This window comes from Poecile atricapillus, chromosome 2, assembly GCF_030490865.1.
Source record: "Poecile atricapillus isolate bPoeAtr1 chromosome 2, bPoeAtr1.hap1, whole genome shotgun sequence".
Classification (NCBI taxonomy): Eukaryota; Metazoa; Chordata; class Aves; order Passeriformes; family Paridae; genus Poecile; species Poecile atricapillus.
Window position 1 is genome coordinate 125,203,475 of NC_081250.1, and position 22,122 is coordinate 125,225,596.

The following is a 22,122-nucleotide window of genomic DNA, read 5'->3' on the forward strand; positions in this document are numbered from 1 at the left end:
AATCTAGGTTGTTCTCACAGTTAAAAACACATCCTTAGGAAACAGCAAACAGATTCTCCCAAACATGGGGAACTGCACATTTTCCAAATAAGGAATTCTCCACCGAGTCTTAAACAAAGGAAATCATCTGCTTTTCCTAGTCAAATGAATCATTTTCCCCCTAAAACAGATGTAACTATACTTTCCTAGATGAACAGATTCACTTCAGCATTTTGAAGGACCTGCACTTTCAGTTTTGTTTGTGCAAAAGCATATAGAGACAAAGTTTCAAGTCCCAGTAGGCAGACTTGTTTCTCTAGCTTCTTTGTATTGTCTGCCCCAATTGATTTGAGAGAACCCATTTCCCTGCAGCAATAAGCTGAAAAGCACTTTTTTAAAAATACAAACTGTCTGAAGTTTGTAGTGAATATGTTCACATGACAAATATTTGCTACTGCTCCCAGAACAAAGGGACCAAACCCAGATGTGTACAGCTTGTTTAGGAAAGTCTAATCTTCTTTTGCTCTACTAGCCTTTTGCAGAGTAACAGGCTTTATGAACCTTAAAACCAAGGTCAAAGATTGTTACACTCACATGAATGTGAAAAACTGCACTAGAGCCCATAGCTGATACTCCCTTGCACTCCAGTTCCAGCAAAGACACCTCTACCTCTATGTTGTAATGCCTGTTTGTGAGCACCTGGACACAGCTGACAATGTGCAAGTCTACAGTTGCCACCTGGAGTTAGGATTTTTCTCCTTTAGAAGTGCTTTGTATCAAGTCCTTACTTGCAACTTTCTATGAACTGTTTTAGCCCACAGGCAGACCTCTCAATTACTGTTGCAAGATCTCCCAATAAAATCAGGACCAAATTATTAGGGTTTTTTTTTCTTTTCCCTTGGAGAAGTTGGTAAGCAATCAGATTTAGTGGGAGCATGGCCTCTGACCAGCCTACATCTTAAACATCCTCCTGATACCCTCATAGACAGCAGTGGCTTCTGGGTACTCCAGCCCACTCAGTCCTTGGAAAATGCCAGCATTCTCCTAGTGATGCTTCCTCAGAGTTGCCTTCAAGAACAAGTAGACTTAGGTCCAATAAAGAAGACAACACAGCTGGAATTTCCATGCATGTCATCCAATGCTACTTTCCATTTCTAAACTTGAGGTCTAGGTCTCAGTTCAGAACATTTTTTGGCTCCAGCAGGGACTTCTTCAGACTTTTTTTGCTGGTAACAACAGCACAATCAATTAACAATGTGAAATGAATACTGGAAGGAGTGAAAAGGTTGTTTTTTGCTTAAGGAAATAATACCCTCATTCCATAAGGTCTCCTTTTCTACTTAGAGAGAGGAGAAAGGTGGAGAGGTAAGAGAGGAGATTGACACCTCTCCTGTTTCACTTCTCTAGAACACAATGGAGGGAGCTGTGTTCCACATCTGGTCTTAAAGTGAGCACTGGATGAAGCCCACCCCTGCTGCACCATTACACTCCCTCAATACCTTTCTCTCGACTGTGTTCATCCCTGGGAAGGTGCTCTCTTGCCAGGATGTTCTTGCCTCCTCCCACCCACTCACCCACCCGAGTTTCCCTGGCAGCTGTGTCTTAGCCTTGCTCCAGCCCTCAGGATATCTCCACCTACCACTTCCTGCCATGAAAACCTTTTAGATTTATACCAGATCTGCTTGGATAACAAGACACCAAATTCTGAGTTGTATCATCTCTCAAAGGCACAGATGGGGGGGATGGGATGCAGAAGTGGCTTCGTGTACCAAGGCAGCTCTTTTTCTGCTTGGGTTCTAGGGGATCAGCACAAATCAAGAACTGAATCTGTTTCAGCAGCCCTTGAATTGCTTTGCTTCATTCCAGCAGCCCCAATAGTACATAAGAATCACCACAGTGAACACTCCCTGCACAACTACGGGTGTGGGAGTATTTATGACTGTGCTATACAGCACTCAAGATGTGACAGTTCTGTGCTCCTGTTGTGATCCTTCCCAAGTCTTCAGCTGCTGTGCCCTGGCCTTGATGTGATCCTTAGTCACTGACAGGGTTGCTATGCTGTCCCCTGGTGCAGAACACGAAGACAAATACATAGCTCTACTCTAACCAGTGTGGAGGTTACTAAGGCTTGTAAGACAGAAAGAAGCTGCGAGAAGGGGCAGGAGGAGGTGAGGTGTGTAGCTGTGTGGAGATCAGGAAAGGAGCTGCAAAGGGCTGCAGTCCTCCGGGAGGAGATGTTGCACAGGAAGCTCAGCAAGAAAGACAAGTGTGCTTCAGACTCCTTCAGACATCTTTTTTTTTGTGGAAAAAAGAGTGAATTAGTTCAATGCATCATTATTCAGGAAGTGACTTGTTCAGTTTGCTGTATTCCAGGTTATTAAAAATGAAAATACAAAAAATGAAATAAATTTTCCAGACTCACTCCATCAGTGACTGAAAGGAAACAAATATTTTCACATTCTGTTTCTAGCAGGTATGTCATTTAATGTTGCAACACTAATGTTTGGGCTGTAAATGCTTCAGGGAACTTGAAAGAAAACTATTTCCACTGGATTTAAATCACAGAAACCTTTCAATTACTATGAATTTCTCACATGGTACAAATATGAGCTTTGATGCTTTTAAATTTAGCTCCTCTTTATTTACCTCATAACATTACAGCAGGAAAGGGTTCATAAATACTGAGTATTACACCACAAATAATGTCAAAATAATGAATGCTGAGATTCCTAAAGAGAAAAACTGTAGGTTTATGACATTAGGCAGCAGGGACAGAAGAGAAAGACAAAGAGAGCAGGTAACTTATTAAAAGCTGAACATTATACAGAAGCAAATATATGACTGTGTTTCTAATAATGTAGCTCTCAGAATCCTTTTGAATCCCTTAAGACCTGTGTGTGGAATGCAATATATGCCAGCGGCCCAAACCAAAGAACACATACAAATACTTCAAGGAATTAATTATAAACACTATAAGATCCCTGTGTGTAGTGTAAATTATTGTTACTGCAATTTCAAGGCTCTTTATGCCTGAGATGAATAAAAGCAAGTTTGCTATGTTCCTAGAATATAGGAATATAGCTGTGAAATGAGCGATTTCCATCTAAATAAAGAATTCTTTAATATAAATAATATTTAATATTATATACATATATATCTTATATTTTTATACATAGCTTATATTTTTATATCTCTTTAATGTAAAATAAAGAATTCTAAAATATGAGAATTCTGAGATTCTGCTCCATGGCACCATAAATTAGGGCTTTTTCTCCTTACTTTTACTGGCTTTCTTATACTAAGAAAATCTTATTGCTGACCAGAAGCCATGGAGTTTTTTTTCCCCATAACAGACCAGTGATTATACATTTCCTAACCACCCTACATTTCTATTTCTTGTTTCCTGAAGAGTATTTGTCCCCACCATGCTGGCCTAGTTGTCATCATAAAACTATGCCCTGTTCAGTTTCTGCAAGACAAAACAAGATCCAAATCCAGGAAAGGGTTCGTGGCTGTGAATCCATTAAGGAGACTTCCTCCAGTCCAGAGTTAGTTAAGTAAGATCCTGAGCCTCAAAGATTTATATGTCTAACTTGTATTTAAAGGTACCTAATTACCTTTAAGAATCTGAGCCTAAGCCCCTTAGCCCCTTGGGGTTAACTTGTGGCTCTCTCCTTAGCATTTCTTACAGCTATTTTGGAGAGATCCCTGTTCAGTTTGCTGACATTAGGCATTTAAAGGAGGGAACAGGGCTAATTTCAAATCTGTGGTTGCTATATATTAAAAGCTAAGGTGATTCAAAGAAGTGCTGGCATCTTGTAAATCACCAGTGTGAATTTACCTTCTCGTTTCTACTGTCTTTGCCCAGAGCTGAAACCCTTCTACTGTCCTGTCTTCTTATGCTTTCCTCCTTTTATACGCTTCAATACAACTTCTTCCATGAGCCCTACACAACACGCTGCTTTCCTCTAAAAAGCAGCAGGCTTTTTCTTCCCTCTTCTCCTTTGCAACATCCTTGCTTTGGAATCCCTCCAGTAAGCTCCTTAAGCACATGGAGTCACAAGTACTTAGCACAGAAAAGAATTACATAAATAATAATAATAATTAATAGCCCATAAATGGAACCTTAAGGAGCTTCTAATCTTCACATGCGCTTGGAAAGCAACTCTCTGAAACTATTTAATTTGGGTGAGAGTTCTTAGCAGCAATATAATAATCAAAATATCAAACAAGTTTATACAGTTACATAGCCAAGTAGGCTTCTGCACAAGGCAATATCTGTATATAGTTTGGCTGTGGCAGAGCATTGCCCCTCCCGGATTCCTGAAGTTGACTTTTAAAAGTTTGCAGGGAATGTGTAGGATGTGCTACTCTTCTGTACTACTCACTTGAAACTGGCTGCCAGGTTGGAGGAGTGAATCATTTGGAAGCAATGGATTTCCTTGAGTTTCCTAGATTAAGACATGACATAATGCACGCAATTACATAGCACTAGCAATACACTGTTGATGCCCATATTTAATGCTCTTGATTTTTTAAAGTTAAATTATTTCAATAACCCTAGCGTTTGTAAAAACATTATTCTCTCCATTTTAATGGAAGAGGTCAGTATCAAAATTCTGAACAAAATTAAAAGAACTGACTGTGCTGCTGTGACTTCTGGTCTTTCTTGTGACTGAAATGTTGCTTATGTGTAGAAAAATGGAGATATCCTTGAAAGAATAACAATTTTTGTTTCAGACCAATTTGACTACAATGTCATCCCCACAGTGATCAGCACTGAGACCTTCAAGGAGATAATCGCTGAATTTTCCATTAAATATGTTAGTTTAGTAAAATCTTGAACGGTTGAGAGTGGAGTATTGAACTGCACTTGGAAAAGAACTGTCCTGGAAACGCACATTCCCAGCGGCTCAGAAACAGGCCACAGACCCTGGCACGGCACACGCTTGTCTGCTGGCCACGACTTTCCACTTCTGGTCCTGCGAAGCCACCAGTGTGCTTTCCAAAGGGACACAGAAATATCCTGGGGAAAACCAGCCTACCCCTGGAAAAAAACGAGCTGCTGTTGCTAGTCCACCAAGGATGGGGAAAACTGGCTTGGAAAGGGCTGCACTGAGACGCTCAGCCTCTCTCACAGGCCATTCCCTCAGTATGCGTAATCCTCTGAGGCGAAAAAGATTTGCCCCCAGCATGTCTCCGTTTCTCTTTAAGTTCTACCTCCCGGATCGCCGGAGAGGCCTCCGCGGGGGATGTGAGGGCCGGGCGGGCTCTCCCGCCTCTCCCGCCCGGCAGTGGGAGGGAGGCGCCCGGCCGCCTCAGCGGCCGCTGCCGCCATGGAAACACCAGGCCCGCCCGGCGGCTGCCCGGGCCCGGGGCGCGGCACACCCAGACCGGCCCGGCCCTGGGCCCTGGGAGAACCCAGGAGATCTCAGCCCCAAACTGAAAGAACGCAGCGCCACGCAGTGCTGGCGTGCCTGCGGGGTTTTTTGTTTGGTGGGGTTTTTCTGTTGGTTTGTCTGGGGGAGGGTTGGGGTTTTTTTGGGTTTTTTTCGGGGTGGGGAGGAATCGTCCAAATGTAGTCACCATTTGTTATATTTATTTAATCGAATTAACACAGGAAAGCGGCAGAGAGCCGAGCTGGTGGTTTTTTTCCCTTGGGTGCAAGGAGAAGAATGGAGCGGAGGGAGGCAGCGCTGGGGGCAGGGCGGGCGGGAGGTGACAGGGCTGGAGAGAGGATGAGGCGGGATGGGGACGGCTGGAAGGGGCGGGCGGGAGCCCGTGAGGGCAGATGGTGCTGCAAGTCCCCTCCTTCAGCGTCTGGAGAGACCCCAGCGTGGGGGCTGCAGCTGCGTGGAGGGACCTGGTGGGCGTGAGGAAGCAGAGACGCCGGAATGTAAAAACAGGGTTTCTGAGCAAGGCAGAGATACTCAGTGTGTTGAAGGGGAGGGATTTAAAGTGTGCCTAGGAAGTACAAAGGCAGCAGGAGGACTACTCCCCATCAATTGCTCCCGAACCTGGAGGAGGGTGCATTACCCGTCGGGGGCCGGCTGATCACAGCCGGTGTGGCCTCAGGGACAGCTGCTGCACAGACTTCTGCCTCCAGCTCACACCATCCCTCCTCATCCCGTGCACTGCCCCCTGCTAATCCTGCCCGCAACCAGGGCAAGGAAGCAGAGCGCTGGAGGGGCTCACCGCTGCTGCAGAGTTGAGGGGAGTGGGATGTCCTCTGCTGATGGAGGAAACGTTTCCACCAGGAAATGTGGAGCTGCACCCACAATTCGCTATTCCTCTGCTGTCAACATATAACAGCAAGAAATCATCAAGCCCTTGCACTGCTCATCTGTGTAAGAGATGGCAATTTGCCACGGACAGAGGTTAATCCTCCAGCTCAAATGGCAGAAGGCCATGTTGTGGAGTTGCAGCATTCATCAAGATGGCTAATGATCTTGTGGTGACATACATGAATTTAGATGACGAGTGGCTTCTCTTTGCTTTAAATATGACCTGAAAGATCGTGCTGCAGGACTTATTCTTACTTTATCCTCCTCCTGCATATATTCAGCATGTTGCAGGTTTCAGTGGTGAATTGTGTGTTGCTTTCCACACAGTGCCTCTGTTTCTCAGTGCTTGAGGTGGATGGTGCTCTGGGGATGAATTGTAGCTGGGCACTGAGGAGGGGTGTTATCTGGGTTATCTGTTCTTTTTTTGCAAAAACTGGACTATGTACAGTGAGCAATGTGGTATATACCTCCCCAGAAGGGAGGTATGATGGAGATGGGTTGGTCTCAGGAGCAGAACTAGAATCTCTTTTTGCTTGCATGACAATTCTGCTTACACAGCTCTGGGCAGCAGCTTAAACTCCAGGTTGCTGGCCACTGCAGGTATGTGCCCCATTCTCAGATATCCAGCCTACACTAACACAGCTACAGCTGAGATCACCAGACTTCTAGTCCTAGTAAAATGAGTACAAAAACAAACAAAAAAAAGCTAAATACTTTGAAAAAGTAAGCAAAAAAAAAAAAAGTTGGGAGATGACTCAGACTGAGAATCCAAAGTACCATGTCCCTTGTTCATCTTCTCTATCAGCCATAAGGTTTAGTTGGAAGGATATTCAGATACCTGAGCGCATCCAGAGGAGGCAACAAGGCTGGTGAGGGGCTTGGAACACAAACCCTGTGAGGAACAGCTGAGGGAGCTGGGGTTGTTCAGCCTGGAGAAAAGGAGACTCAGAGGTGACCTTATCACCCTCTACAACTTCCTGAGAGGTCATTGTGGTCAGGTGGGGGTTGGTCTCTTTCTCTAGGCAGCAGCTGACAGAGCAAGAGGACACAGTCTTAAGCTGTGCCAAGGGAAATATAGGTTGGATATTAGGGAAAAGTTTTTTACAAAAAGAGTGATAAAGTACTGGAATGGTCTGCTCAGGGAGGTGGTGGAGTCACCATCCCTGGATGTGCTTAAAGAAAGATTGGATGTGGCACTTGGTGCCATGGTTTAGTTAAGGTGCTAGGGCGTGGGTTGGACTTCATGGTCTTGAAGGTCTCTTCCAACCTAGAGATTCTCTGATTCTGTAAATGAAGATTTTCTGTAGTATCAAAGCTAGATTCTGTTCCTTCATGTCACATCTGCCCTTAGGCTGTTAATTGCTCTGTGTAGCAGCTACCAACCCCACTAATGCACTACTGAAACTGCGGGCTTGCAGTGCAGATGATTTACAGGCCAGCCTTGTAAATGATTGGGTCAGTGCTGCTATGGAGGAAGGGAACTCTGCTGCCAGAGTGCAAGTGGGAAGCTGGAGAGATGAACCAAAGAGAGAGCGAATGTCTTCATCTGCTTTTGCCATGAGAGAAAATTTTCCTGTAACAACACCATGACCATCATCACTTGAGTAGTACCACTGGTATGAAAACTTGCCCCTCTGCTCCTGGAGGTGTCTAACAACATCTACATTAGTGTTGGCGGGCCCCTGAGGAACACCAATGAATAATCCTCTGCAGAACACGGCTGGGGCAACATTTGGCTTGTGAAGCTGCACAAACACAGAACAGACAAGAAATCAAATTACTGAGCAGGCACTCACCAAGTGGTCACTGGTGATGAGTGCTCACCAATGATGCTAGAATCCCACAGGAAAAAAAACATCTTAGAACATCACATGTAATTACAGACTGCATCCTCACATAGTTGTGCAAGAGGCGCAGTTCTAAACCAGCATTTGACTAAAATAGTAATATCCTTTGAGATATTCTGTTTATCCAAAAATACCTCTCTTCCCATATAGACCTGGTTAGGGCTGTTTTTCTGTTTCAGCCCGCCTGACTGAGGCACCTGGGAGGGTGCTGCAGGTTGTGAGAAGCATCCTGGAGCCCAAGGAGTGACAGTGAGCTGATTTGGCATTCCAAGTCCTGCTTGCTGCTGGGGCAACCCAGCCCAGCCCATTGCTTCAGCCAGCCCAGGCTCCTACCTTCATTTCCTTCCCCTGAGCTGCATGGGTGGAGAGAGGCAGGCTGCATTCCCCAGGAAAAGGCGGGCTCTGAGATACATTATTGATTTGCTGAGGGAGACTCTTGCCAGAGGGCAGTGAGAGAACAGGGCAGCTGGGATCTGTGAGAGGATGGCTTGCCCAGCCAGAGATCAATATGCTTCAGCAAACCAGAAGCAGGCGCTGGCAAAGCCAGAAGTTTCCTTTGTTCTGTTTTTCTTGTGGAAAAAATAGACAAGCAAATAGGCTTAAGGATTCTGGATATAGAGAAGGGAATAACCTCTTTATTTACAGAGTAGCACAACCCATCCAGCAGTAACAGTTTTAAGCCAGACTGTTTTAAGTTTGTGTATAGCTGAGGAAATGGTGACCAGTAAGGGTGGGGAATCTAGAATTTAGTACATGTCTGTTGGGCTCCTTTTGGTTTGAAATAAGGGCAGCTTCAGGGACAAGTCACCAAGTTCCCAAGTCAGTATTTTGTGGTTTTACAATCACACTTTCAAAAATGTTTTCTCATTCCTGTTGCTGTTTGGAAGATCCACCAAAATAGCTCTGAAGATTGCCAACACACCAGGCAAAAGAATAAAATACTACTAATAGCATCTGTTTTGAAGTTTGTGTGACATACAATACCAGGAGCCAAATAGATTTTAAATGCAAGTGTGTTTTCTATTGTTTTTAATTTGACAGTGACTCCTTAAGAACATAACATTGCCTCCAGAGTTTATTTTACAGTTCACAGTAAATAACAGTTAGGCTGCCAGGCGTGGTTACTTTGTTTTGGTTTTTTTTTTTTCTTGGTTTTTTCTTTTTTTTTTTTTTTAGTTGCTCCTAAAATCATGGTCTAAAAACTCCTAAAATGCAGATTGAACTGCTGCATGGATTTGGAAGGACTTCGGGTCATTGTGTCCCCACAGCACCCCATACTCTGTTTCACTGTTGCAGCTGCCTGTAAGTCTGTATTCAAATTGTTTTCATAACTGCTTTGTTCTCTTCTGAAGAGCACTTCCCTTTTTTTATTTTAATAACTACAATACAAAAATAATGAGCTAAACAGGGCACAAGTGGTGACTGATGAGTTCATGCTGACAGCATGCTTCTTGGGATGGCTTTGGTCCATGCAGCTCATACTTCTCAGCCAGTGCCCAGACACAAGCCAGAAACTGTTCCCAGGAGACATCATGAAGACTTGTTTTAGGAGACAGGGAAAATGCTACCATATGGACACTGGCTGGGTAGTGCCACTGGCGCCTTTAGAGTCAGAGGACAGGCATTAAACCTGTTCAGTCTAATACAGATGTAGCTGTGATTAGGTAACTAGTAGGAAAAGCTATCACAAATTTCAGCTTCATTACATATTTAGCTATCCTAAGTCCCGGTCCTCTGCAGATCTGCCAGGGATCTGGTGGAACGTGTAGGGTGCATGGACCTGCTTGCTTGGATCTTTTATAAAGTATATAGTGATTTAAGTTTAAAAATGCCAATTTTAGCAGCACCAGATATATCTGAGTATTTTTCTTTTTATCTAAAAATGTGTGTTTCTTCTAGGGTATGAAATATAAACTACAAGGTAAAGGGAGAAAGGAGGTGGATATAATTTGTGTTTTCTTCTCCTACTACAAGTCTGTAACCCCTGGCAGTGAGTGTCATGTCAGCTGGGCTCTTTCATGCCTCAGACGTTACGGCTAAGCCTTCCAGCATTTCTCTGTGACAGACCAATTGGAAGGAGAAAGGAGATTGAACCTGTCTCCTTCAGCATGTCACTTCAGCTATTCAGCCACTAAACTTAAGGATTTAGCTGTAAAACAACAAAATAAATTCCAGCTTCCCTTCCTCTCCCTCCCCAAGCCTCCTGGGTTCTCCCTAAATAATGTCTGTGGTCACCCAATTAGGTTATTTGCAAAGTTTCCACTTACCACAGTAATTTCATAGGAATGACTGTGTTCCTTCAGTGCTTTGTGATAATAAGAACAGAAATAGGGAATGGAAAAAAAGACCAGAGGAGAGTAGAGGCCTCACCTAGAACTAAGTAACTTTTTTTACTAAGTAGCCTGAGCAGAGTGTCAGGGAAAAGCCAGGCAGTACTTCATCCTGAGCTATCACATCACTTAAGACTGAAAGCAATTACTGACATTTTCACAGGGTTAAGACCACCTTTAGGGTTGAATATGTTTGTTCAGGCAAGAAGTCTGGCTATGCAGTTAACTTCAAGACATTTAGTTAGTCTGATTCATGGGTTGCCACATCTGAAAACACTAAAGTCCAGTTGAATTTGGAAACAAAACATGAGGACACCTTAAAACTGCCTTCCTTAAAAACAAGACAGTGAATGCAGGTTCTCACTTGTAAAATAGTTGTGCCTTAAAATCCCTGAGGTTTTGCTCCTTGCTCCTTCTGTTAGGCTGTATGAATACCTGGGGACTTTAAATCCAGAGTTTATTTTATTACTGCTCTGATGAAGCTTCAGGTCATCAGGACACTTATCCAGAAACAGTTTCCCTGGATAAGTGTCTTGATGACCTGAAGCTTCATCAGAGCAGTGTCCTTATACCCTGCAACAGCTGTCTGTGGAAGACCAGGAGGGTCATGCAGTTGACAAGCCTTTAAAATCAGGTAACAGGCTCACCTGCTACATATTTAAGGTAGGTCTTTTTTAAGGGAGGGAAAATACAAATGTTAAGGAAAAGGTAATATGCATGAAGGATTGTGTACTGTTTGGGGCACCACAATATAAAGAAGATAAAAAGCTATTCCAGAGTATCCAGAGGAGAGCTATGATGATGATGAAAGGCCTTGAGGGAAAGCCATGAGCAGCTGAGGACACTTGGTCTGTTCAGCCTGGAGGAGACTGAGGGGAGACCGAATTGCAGTACAGAGCTTCATTGCAAGGGGAAGAGGAGGGACGGGTACTGATCTCTGCTCTGTGGTGACCAGTGACAGGACGCGAGGGAATGGCCTGAAGCTGTGTCAGGGGAGGTTTAGGTTGGATATTAGAAAAAGAGGGTGTTTGGGCGCTGGAACAGGCTCCCCAGGGAAGTGGTCACAGCACCAAGCTTGACAGAATTCAAGAAGCGTTTGGATAATGCTATCAGGCACATGGTGTGCCTCATGAGGATGGTTCTGTGCAGGGCCAGGAACTGGACTTGATGATCCCTGTTAGTACCTTCCAACTCAGGGTACTCTCTGACTCTATGCATACAATAGTGAAGCTCTTTCCAGCACAAAGCTGGATATGTGTGGAATTGGGATGTAGTAGTCCAGATTTGCACAGATAACATGCTGAGTTAATGTACCACTTTTTCTTGGGAGTTTAAAATGGCCAAAGGTGCCTCTTGAATTTAGGTATTCAATCTTCAGTGGTACCAGAGTGCTTAAAAGCAGTAATTAGAAGTACAGATTTACTCTTAAGGCACAAAGAAAAGAGCTAAGAGACTCTGAGTAATAATTATATGACTCAAAACTATGCTAGTGTGTGGTCCCAGCTCCCATAGCCGTGCACCATTTCATCAAGAATGGTGTAATGCCACATCCCTGGGAGTGTTCAAGGCCAGTTTGGATGGGGTGTCAAGCAACCTAGTCTAGTAAAAGGTGTCCCCACACAGCAGTGGGGTTGGAATTAAGTTTTTAAGGCCCCTTCCAACCCAAACCATTCTATGATTCTTGAACAATTTCAACCACTGTGCTTTTGTAAATTGTATTTAGAGGTACTAAGCTTTCCTCATCAACATGGAGGAGGAAAAGCACCCTGAAATATTTGTTGATACTACTCTTTATCTTACAAGGAGGGCCATCCTTGGCTTGATCCAAAGAAGCTTTCAGTGTGACACAAATGAGTTGCCACTGCTTTTGAATTGCTCTTAAGTGGAATGCTTCCCGTGCCTAGCCTTATAAGTGTCAAGAGCCTCCAGCCACATAACTCTGTTGCCCTTTTTATTTCAGTATTTTCTGAGAACCTCAGAGTACAGAAATATGGTTAGATTTCCCCAAGCAGTTCTAGTAATCAAATATGAAAACAACAGAAAAATCTGTCTGTGAAGTTAAAGAATATCTTACAGAAAATTTGAGTGGATTTTTGAATAGCATAGTTTTAAAGACAATCAGTAGCCAGAAATGCATTTCATCTTTGTAACTTCATATGAAAACCGCTTCCAAAAGAAAACACCCATTTGTCCTTTTTCTTAATTCCTGGGTACTTGCAGCAGCTTGTATTTTGTGTGGTGAAATTAGTGTATTGGGCACTGAATTGAAAGAAGAATGATAGTTGTGCTTTGTTTATCTTGTTTATTTGATGACTTCTTGCCTTTCAGACCTGAGTCGATTCCTTCTGTCCTTTACAGAAATAACACTCCTTTACATTGTGGGGCCAAGCCACCAGCCCCTTGGAACATTTTAGATAGCAGCAATCTCTCCCATCCCTCTTTTAAAAGGCCAGTGGCCAAAACTTGTTAAACTCTTTCTGTGGAGTCTCATGACTTGTGAAAGGGAGTGGCAAGGACAGACAGCCTGAACATGGTAAAGGGATAGACTACAAAGCACAGCAGTGTAGCCAACAGATACAGAAGATGGCTAAGGATGGTACAGAATGGCTGAAGAAAGAAAAAAACGATACCATCAGAAAGAACCTTTCAGGAAAGCACTTGTGTGTCTATGTTACAGTGCTGTGTTTTGTGGCAGTGCTTTACAGAGTTTGTCAGCCAGACCCTTAAAAAATCTTGGCTTCCACCCTACTCAGTGACATTGCCATCTAAGTCAAAGATTTTGCTGTCTTTCCCTCCTTCACCTGCACCCCCTTGGAAAGTTTCTCCTCTCTCTCCCCTTTATTCCACACAACAAGGTGCTTCTTAGCTGTCCACTGCCTTCTAGCCCTTTACCCTTCTGGGTCTGATCATATCTCTCAGATAATTTTAAGATATTTTAGGAATTACTACATTAGAATACTTCCAGTTTTGAAGCCTCTCTTCTTGCATTTACCTCAACTGTACATTGGCAGATCAAAGAAGCAGAAATTGTTACTAGCTTAAAACATCTCCACTGCATCTAAGCAGAGCTCTTGAGCACAGACTGTCCTGTCATTTGTCTGTTCCTTCCCTGAGGCTGCTGTCACTACAAGCCCATTTTTCAATTGTCTACCTCACCTTGTGCCAAAAGCAGGATCTAGCTATTAAGATATAATGAAGTGCATTAGAAGGACTCAGAAGTTTATCTTTACAGCAGGCCAACAAGCACCAGCCTTTCAAAAAGCAGGGCCAAAAAAGGGTGCCTCCTTCTCCTCCTAAGCAAACAGAGAATCGTAAATTCACTGTACTAAGATGTGAATTACATTCATATGAATGGCAAAAGTGATGAAGAGAAGTGTTCTCAGCATAATAATTGTGATTACCTGAACAAACAAGATAAGCACCTTGTACATCTAACCCTAGTCCTCTTTATCTGCACCATCACTTTCTCCCCAACACCATACATCGTCTCCCATCTAGACATAATTCAAACTTCGAATTGTGTTTGATCAGGGACTGATCAAAGAAGTTGCCACCAGACACCTTTGGCAGATTTTAAAAAGACCTAGTTTTTGATTTAAAAACAGAAACTTTAAATGTCTGGTGGCCCGTCCTCAAAGATAGTCATTTGCTCAGTTTGAAACACAAAATTCTCTGCTTGCTGTAACCTGCTGGGCCAAGATTCTGATATCCTCAGAAATGCTTTGCATGCATGCTGGTCTTCACTGTGCTGAACAAGTAACTGGAACACTTCCAGTTCAATACAATGTTTTTGTCTCGTGTTCAGGATGGAAACTGAAAAAAATTACCCCAAACCCCAAAGCAAAGTAGCAAAGTTCTCATGTGGAAAGTTTCATTTTGAAATCTTCCAATTCAAACAAGTTCATTTTGGCTTTGTTTCTCATGGAGATGTATACTCACAGGTGGTTTTACTGCTTTTCAGTCCTTGGGATTTATATCCACTCAACACTGTCACAGTTCTCCTTGTGCCCCATTCCAGACAGAGAATAGAATGCAGTGGGGGGGAAAAAAACCCCACCATAGTAAGAACCAACATCCCAAATTTGTTTCCTGTATTTTCCAACAAGATATGTTTGATATAAGATGATGAAATTGTTGATCAAATAGTTCGTTCTTCTAGGGAAAAAAAAGTCAACTTTTTCACAGTTGCATTTTCCTATAAAAATTTGTTTTGGTGCAAGTTCTAAAGCAGCTAGAAAATGTGATATGTTTTTCAATTATCCCCTTGTTTATGGACCTTAATGTAGACTAAAGACACCCAGATTCAACTCTTCAAAGTTTTGGTTAGGAAAGAATGTATTTAAATGCTTACTGAACAGTACTATTATAAATTGAATTAATGTCTACCATAGTTTTCCTGGACAAAAATGTCGCTTCCAACTTGATTCTTCCCACTGTTGATAATCCCCTCCAGTCACTGAGTACTATCTGCAGTACAAGCAGAAGAGCTCCATTGTGAAAGAGCAAAATCAGCTCGGCCACAAATTGTCAGCTCAGAATAAAAATAAAGTCTCAGAAGAAGGGCTGATGTTGAACGGCACCATTCAGAAGTTGCAAGAAGCCAAATTAGTCAAAAATAGACTAAATAGCAGAGAAATTATGGGTGAAATTGAAGCAGAAGTCCTCAATATCACCACTTTCACCATATAAAACCTGTATTTTCATTTTCTGTCACATGTCATGAGAAATGTCAGTTCCTGTTCAGAGAACCTCCCTGCTGTTTGTACCTCGGAGATATCACTTGTTCAATTTGTCTTTGCCTGTGCCTTAGGACAGCTGCACTGAATTTCCCAGTGACACCTGCAGTTAAGATCCCTACAATGAGAATTCAGTAATTCTTCCCATCTGTCTGAAGAGCTATGGTAGCCAAGTGTTTCCTCTGAAGTCCATGTGCATCCTTCTCCCCCACAGCCTTTGTACCTGTGCTCTGACAGAGTGTTTGAAGTCAGCCAGTGAACAGTACACACTGCAGAGCCTCCTTTCTGGACAGAGGGATTGCTGTTGCCTGCACACTCTCCCCTTCTCCCTGATGAAACCTAAAGTAACAAGGAGTCATGGACTCGAGCTCTGTCCAGCTTCCAGTTTGGATAATTACACTAGATTTGTCTTTATCCCCTCTGCAGATTTAACTAGACACAGTACACAATTCACTTCCCACTAGAGCTTGCCATGTAGTTTGTTGGGTGATTAAGATACAGTTCAGCAAGAAGATAGTGGATAGCCTTTGTATATCTGATGAAACACAAACAGCATCTGAAAAGACCAAGCATAGCCTTGAGTCTTTAATCTATGAAAAAAGAAAAGCCCTTACATCTGTTTCTGAAACCTGATTCCTGATGAAACAAGCACCACACACACTGGATCACACCTTAAGATCAGAAGAGAAAAACATCAAAACCTGAGTCAGAACTCTGCTAATGGTTCACAACTTGGGGCTCCTGGTGGCAGGAGGCTGCCTGGGAAGTTCCAACACCCCAGGAAATCCAAACTGCCAGAACGACCTGAGAGAGCCCTTCTGCATTGCACTGGCAACACAGTGCAGGCTGAGCAGAGAACCCCAGAGGCCACATCTCATGGGAGCAGCAGCAGGAAGTACCCCTAACCTATCTGCCTCTCCTCTGTGGGTGTCAAGCACATCACCACACCAGACAAAGAGTACATGTGTACACACATTTCATCAGTGTTCTGCAAATTTTGGCTTCAGCCCCATCATCTGTCTGCATCTTCTTGTTCACACTGTGAACTAGCAGACTGACCACTCACATAATATAACTGTTATTTCAGTAGCCATGCACATAAAACATTATTTCTGTCTTAAAGCCTAGGAAATCAGAACACCATTACCCAGCAAAAATAAACCAAATCAGAGTCAGTCAGGCTTTCTTTCTCTTTCTCTCTGGTCAATCAATAAGAAACTTGATTCACCAAGACAAACAATATATTCCTCTCCTAAACTAGAAGCTTTTGAAGTCTTTGCGGCTGGGACATGCAGCCCTGTGAGTCAATTCATGTCAGCTGTGCCCATCCACACTCCCCAGGAGGGCAACTGCCCTTCGGAGGTCTTAAAGAGCCTCCCTGGTCTGTGATATATCCCCAGCACATAACGCTCTCCAACACTTGGTAGCCATTTGTTGGGCTGCTGATGTTAATGTTCTGTGAACTCTTATCAGATGTATTTATTACCACAGTTGTTAATGTTTTGGGAAGGCACAGGCTGGCTTGAGTTCAAAGGAGAACCACAAGAACAGAAAATAAGCCCTGAAGGCACTTATTTCAGGAGTCTGACTAATGCACCTTACTAAAGAGAAGGTTGAAATGCAACGTGGTGAGTAGGTGTTGACACTTACAGCTGCCAAAGGTGTTTTAGTGCAGGACTTTCCGGTTCTGCAGAGCAAGATCCAGTTTCTTGCTCTCGATGTTAGAATCTTCAACAAAATATGAGGTATATTCCTGAGAGGGAAATATAATTAATCACTAGGGCTGGAGGGTGGGGCTTGTGTGATTGATTGTAATTGATCACCAGGGAACACAGGGGGCATCAATTAACTCACAGTTGTTAAAGATTTTAAAAGAGAGAGAAGGCTAAGCTGCATCACCTGAGATGTGATGGTGTGTTGAGCAGAGTAGTGCAAGTGAAGGATGGGAGGTAGCAACATCCCGAGGTCTCTTTTCTAATGCAACAACATGCAAATAATTTGTGTGTCTGTAGTGTAACCTGTGAGGGTGGAAGTGGAAAGATATTCAAGGTTGTGCTGTGATCTAAGAATACAAAATAATGAGGTGCTGCATCTTGTGTAAGTACTGGTGGATTTATTTGAATACAGAGCAATATAAGAAACAACCACAGTCCCATTTAATTCCAGAGAGGCAGTGCTGCCTCTTAAAGCTAAGAAACTTAAATTAATTTTGTCACTCTCATCTCTGCAGATGCTTTGTTCAGTGCTTATTAGCACAAAACTCACGTGAAGGAAAACAAAATGATCACTTGTTGCTCTTCTAGAATCTCAAATAACTCTCTTCTTCTTCACAAGGAAGGGGATGGTGAGGACAACATGGGGTTGCTCCCATGTTGCTCATCTGGACCAGATGCTCACAGAGGATAAAAGCTTGATTTTTTTAGAAGATGTGTTGCTTCACAGAAGATTAATGTAAGCCAGAATGAAAATTACAGCTTAGATGCTCTCCTAGTTCCTTTTTGTGGCTCCTTTCAGTGGCTCCTTTTCCCCCCTGAGCTCTTGGGGTGCTTATTTGTAGGTGCTTGTCAGGAATTCAGTGAACAAGGGAAAGAAGAATTTTTCCATCATATTCTGTGTTTCTTTTAAAATTGAGATTCATGCTACAAGCTTCTTAAATATTTTGTGGAGCTTAGTATTTTTTGACACTCCTTACCACATTCATAAGTATAGAATACATACACGTGGTTGACTATTTCAGGCTATCCAGGCCATTCCTTTTAGTGTTTTAGAAGATTGAAGATAAGATTTTCTTGTCACTCAGGGCCAGTGTGTTTCATACACTCAAAAGGATTTACTACAGTTATATAATATTACTTAAAACCAGTGAGAAGGAGAGAAAAGGTGCATAGGGCTTCAGGTGTTCTTGCCTGGTGTCAGCCCTGTGAGAGAGAGGCATATGGAAGCTGCCCTCCCTCTGCAGAGGGATGGGGCCAGGCTGGGCTGGGCAGCTCTGCTTTGCCTCCTGCTTCCCAGCAGAGAAGGCAACCCTGGCTTGTCCTTGGGAGAAGGAACATCTTCCCTATTGACTTTCCAGCTGACTCTGCTCTATTCTGACATTTCTGACTATTCTGCTCAACTCCCTGTCATCTCAGGGAATGCTTCAGCCCTGCCACCAGCTTGGGGAAGCAGGGGTCCCAGGAGAGGCGAGGCTGGTAGGAGGGAGGCAAGGGAGTGAACAGAAAAAAAAAAAAAAAAAAAGGTGTTTTTATTCAGAAGTTAAAAAAAGAGAGAAAGAATCAAAGGTCTGCCAGCCACAGGTTTATTTCTTTATTGAACTCTGCTTTGCCTTTCCATGAAGAGCATACTTAGGCATTCCTCTCTGTAGATTGTGTTCTTTTATTGTATAAAATTGTAATTGTAACTTGTGCAAAAATAAAATGAAGACATTAGAAGGAACTTTCCATTTGAAACATTTTTACTGGTAGCTGAATCAAGCCTAACTGAGGTAAGGAGAAAGGACATGCAACTTAACTGCAGACACGATGGGGAAATGAAGTTGAAATAAATGCATGTTTTTACATATATATGCAGCAGTCACACAATCAGTCATATGGCAAGAAGGCATGGATCAAAGAGGAAGAGCCTAGCACGAGATTAAAGGGGGAATAATTGCAAGCAACCAGAAAGTTTTATAATAGAGGTGATAATAATATACAGCAGAGGAAGGAAATGGCAAGGAACAGAAATGAGGATAAAATGCAAATAAAGAGATCCTTTGATCCTTCTGGCTTGCTCCTATATAACAGAATTATTTTATCACTCACTTACTTCATTTCCGTTCCACTTTCATCTTGCTTTCCTCTGATAGCTTTCTAGTTCCCCTGCCCTGACACCATACCCGCTCTGCCTCTCTCCACATGTCTGGTAGCAGTGCAGGGTATGTCTTTGTCAAGTGTAGGTTCTAAAAACATCTTCGGTGAGGGATTGCACTTCTCATTTTGCTGCTGACTTTGGGAAGCAACAGAGCCAGCATAGGGAGGAACAGAAAATCAGCCCATGTAGTGAGCCAAATGGTCTAAGTTCAGCCTGAAATACCAAAACCTCTCACCACCATTCTGGGGGAAAATACAAACATTTAAAGAAAGGAGAACCCAAGAAAGAAGCAGCCTGGGAGTGGGATTTTGAAAATGTTTTTGAAAATTTCTGGCTTCTACCAAAGCTGCGGAAGTAAAAACCATTTTCCTTCCTCCTTCCTTCCCTTTTTCTGTATCCTGTTTGGCTTCATAGGTCAAGAGGTCTGCGGCCAGAAGGAAGGAATCAGCCCTTTTCTAAAGAGGATGTCATTTGAGTCTCCAAACAGAAATCTCTGCACTACAGCACTGTAGAAAGCCTGGTCAGCCCTGGCTAAAAACTCGCACTAAACTTGGTTACGTGAGTCACCACTTCACTGACTTCACACCGCAGGCACGATGGGAAGTAACAGCAGCGATGCTGATAGACACCAGAGCACAGAAGAGGGGAGAAATAATGAGAAGCAAAAATAAAGGGCCAGTTTCTCCTCTATGAAGGCTAGAAGGTGTGTTGATGGCCTGAAAAAGACTTAAAAGCATATCTGGCAGTGATTTCTGGGGGTGGCTTGCTTGCTCACTGTGAGGGGGTGGGACTTTAAAGCACAGGATCTGCAGCTAGAAAGGATTTTGTGTTTGTATTTGAGTAGCAGTTCCAGCTGTGTGGGAAGATGAAGGCATCCTCAGTGTGCTCTGGTTTCAGAGGGTGCACTGGGAAGGCCTGCTTTATACATGGTGCTTCTTCTGCCAATGACAAAAGAGCAAGGCTGCAGGAATAAATTTGTTCCTTCCTCTGAGGTAGGACTCGGAGCCCTCTTTTTACTCTACACTTGTGTGGGCACTGTTAGAGAGAGCCTTGTGTCTGTGAGGAGAGGGAATGCCCTGCATCATCTGGAGAGTAGCTGAGCTGCATCCCAGGGAGGGGGAAACGGGCCTAGTGGGACAGGCATAGGTGTACCAAAATGAAAGGGTACCTAGTGCAACTGAACTTCAGAGTGGGGTGAGAAGATGATAATCCTGTTCTTGTCCTGGCCCTCAGGCTTTAGTTCACTCCTGGTAGAGCTACCAGTGTCTGCTTCCCATAACCTAAAATGGGCTCACCGCTGAGGGATGGTGTCAAACATATTTGGGTACCCACTTACTGACACATTTTCTGATCCTCTGAACCCTAAATGGAATGAGTGATTTGAATGACATGAGCAAGCTCTTAGAGGAGTGAATATTGAGATGCAGAGCATGTATATCACCTCCCTGTGAGAGCTGTGTGTGCACCGTGCTGGTGGGGAATCGAACAACAGCAAAAGTATCAGAAGTAAGGACTTGGCCTTCCACAGATTAATTAGTCAAATGCTCTCAACCACAAGTAGTGAGAGAGGGATGCTCTGTGCCTTGTGCACAGTGAGATAACTCAGTGTTGGTGATAATGCAAACACAGCTCTAACCTGCAAGGATGAAGGACAAGATTCCAAGCTAGCGCTGCTCATATTTCTTTGCAAGGAATTTAGATCAATCCTTCTCAAATTTAGGAGCTGTTTTTACCTGATTAATTCACCATGTTTAAGTATTGGGTAAGATGTAGGATTTTGTACACTTAAGGATTAAACACCAAAGTTTAAAGGAGTGTGGGATGTGTGTCCTCTGGGACGTGCTCATTGTATTCCCAGCCTGGGACTGGAGGACCAGCATTTCTCCGACCTCGCCATGCTGTTGACTTCTGGCTACTATTTTTGGCGACTGCAGATTCCTTAAGTACCACAGGAGGTCAGCACGGGATAAGTTTTTACTTCCACTGGATGCGTGGAAAATATGTGTCTCGATCTCTAGACTGTGCAGTTCCCACCTGCTTCAATAAACCGCGTTGCTTTTGGTATCAGTCGTATGTAATACAGTTCTAGGCTGCGCATATTTTTATTCTCATCTTTCCCAAGAAGGGCTAGTTGATAGTTTTTCCTCCCTTTTCTGGATGTTGTCACTATGAAAACTAATTTTGTGGAAAGCATCTCTGAAATATGTATATATACACACACTATATATACACACATATATTATCACATGTATCTGTTTTATATATATATATATACTGCTCATAGTATTTAGAAGGAAAGCTAAAAAGCCTGCAAAGCTAACAGTTTAAAAGCCTGGGAAGGATGGGTAAGTTTGCTTTTAGCCAATAGCCAAAGGGGAATGTTCACATATTACTGAAAAATACTGAAATGAATGCTTGGTGAACTAGTGATTGTCAGAGTCAGACATGACACTTGGAGCTATGGCATTTGCTTGGTTAAAAACAACCTTGGTGGTTTAATCCAGTCCTTGGCAGCGGTTCCTCCCTTTCTCACCACCCATAACTTGGCTTTTTACAACCTGGATAAAAAACAGTGAAGTCTTGTCTCAGAGCAAGGCTTTACAGTAGGTGTCAGGAGGCAAAGCTGAGACAGAGTAATGAGAAATTTGCTTGTCATTTGCCTTGCATTGAAATAAATGTGCTTGAAAACTCTTCTTCTCCAGAAATTGTAAAAGAAAAAAAGAAAAGAAGAGCTGTGTCTGTTCACAGTGGTATCTTCCAGACATAAACAGGGAAATATAATTCAGGAAGGTGGAAATATTTTTTTCTCTCCAAAGTTAAATTTAGAACATAAATCTTAGCATAATGTTTGCTTTTTATTTTGTAAGCCAAAAAGAGAAGTGTAGCTTAGTCTTCAAATAATTTTTATAACATAAATATTTCTCTTGGCATCATAGAAATGAGAGTGTGGGAGAGGGAGAAAAAAGTTGGCAGTTTAAGCAAATAAACTAGAAAATAATATGTTTGGTTAAGGGCACCAAAATAATATTATTGTTCTCTAAGTGACATTTGCATTGCTAAAAAGTTGTTTCAGGGGTAGCAGATTTCCATTAGG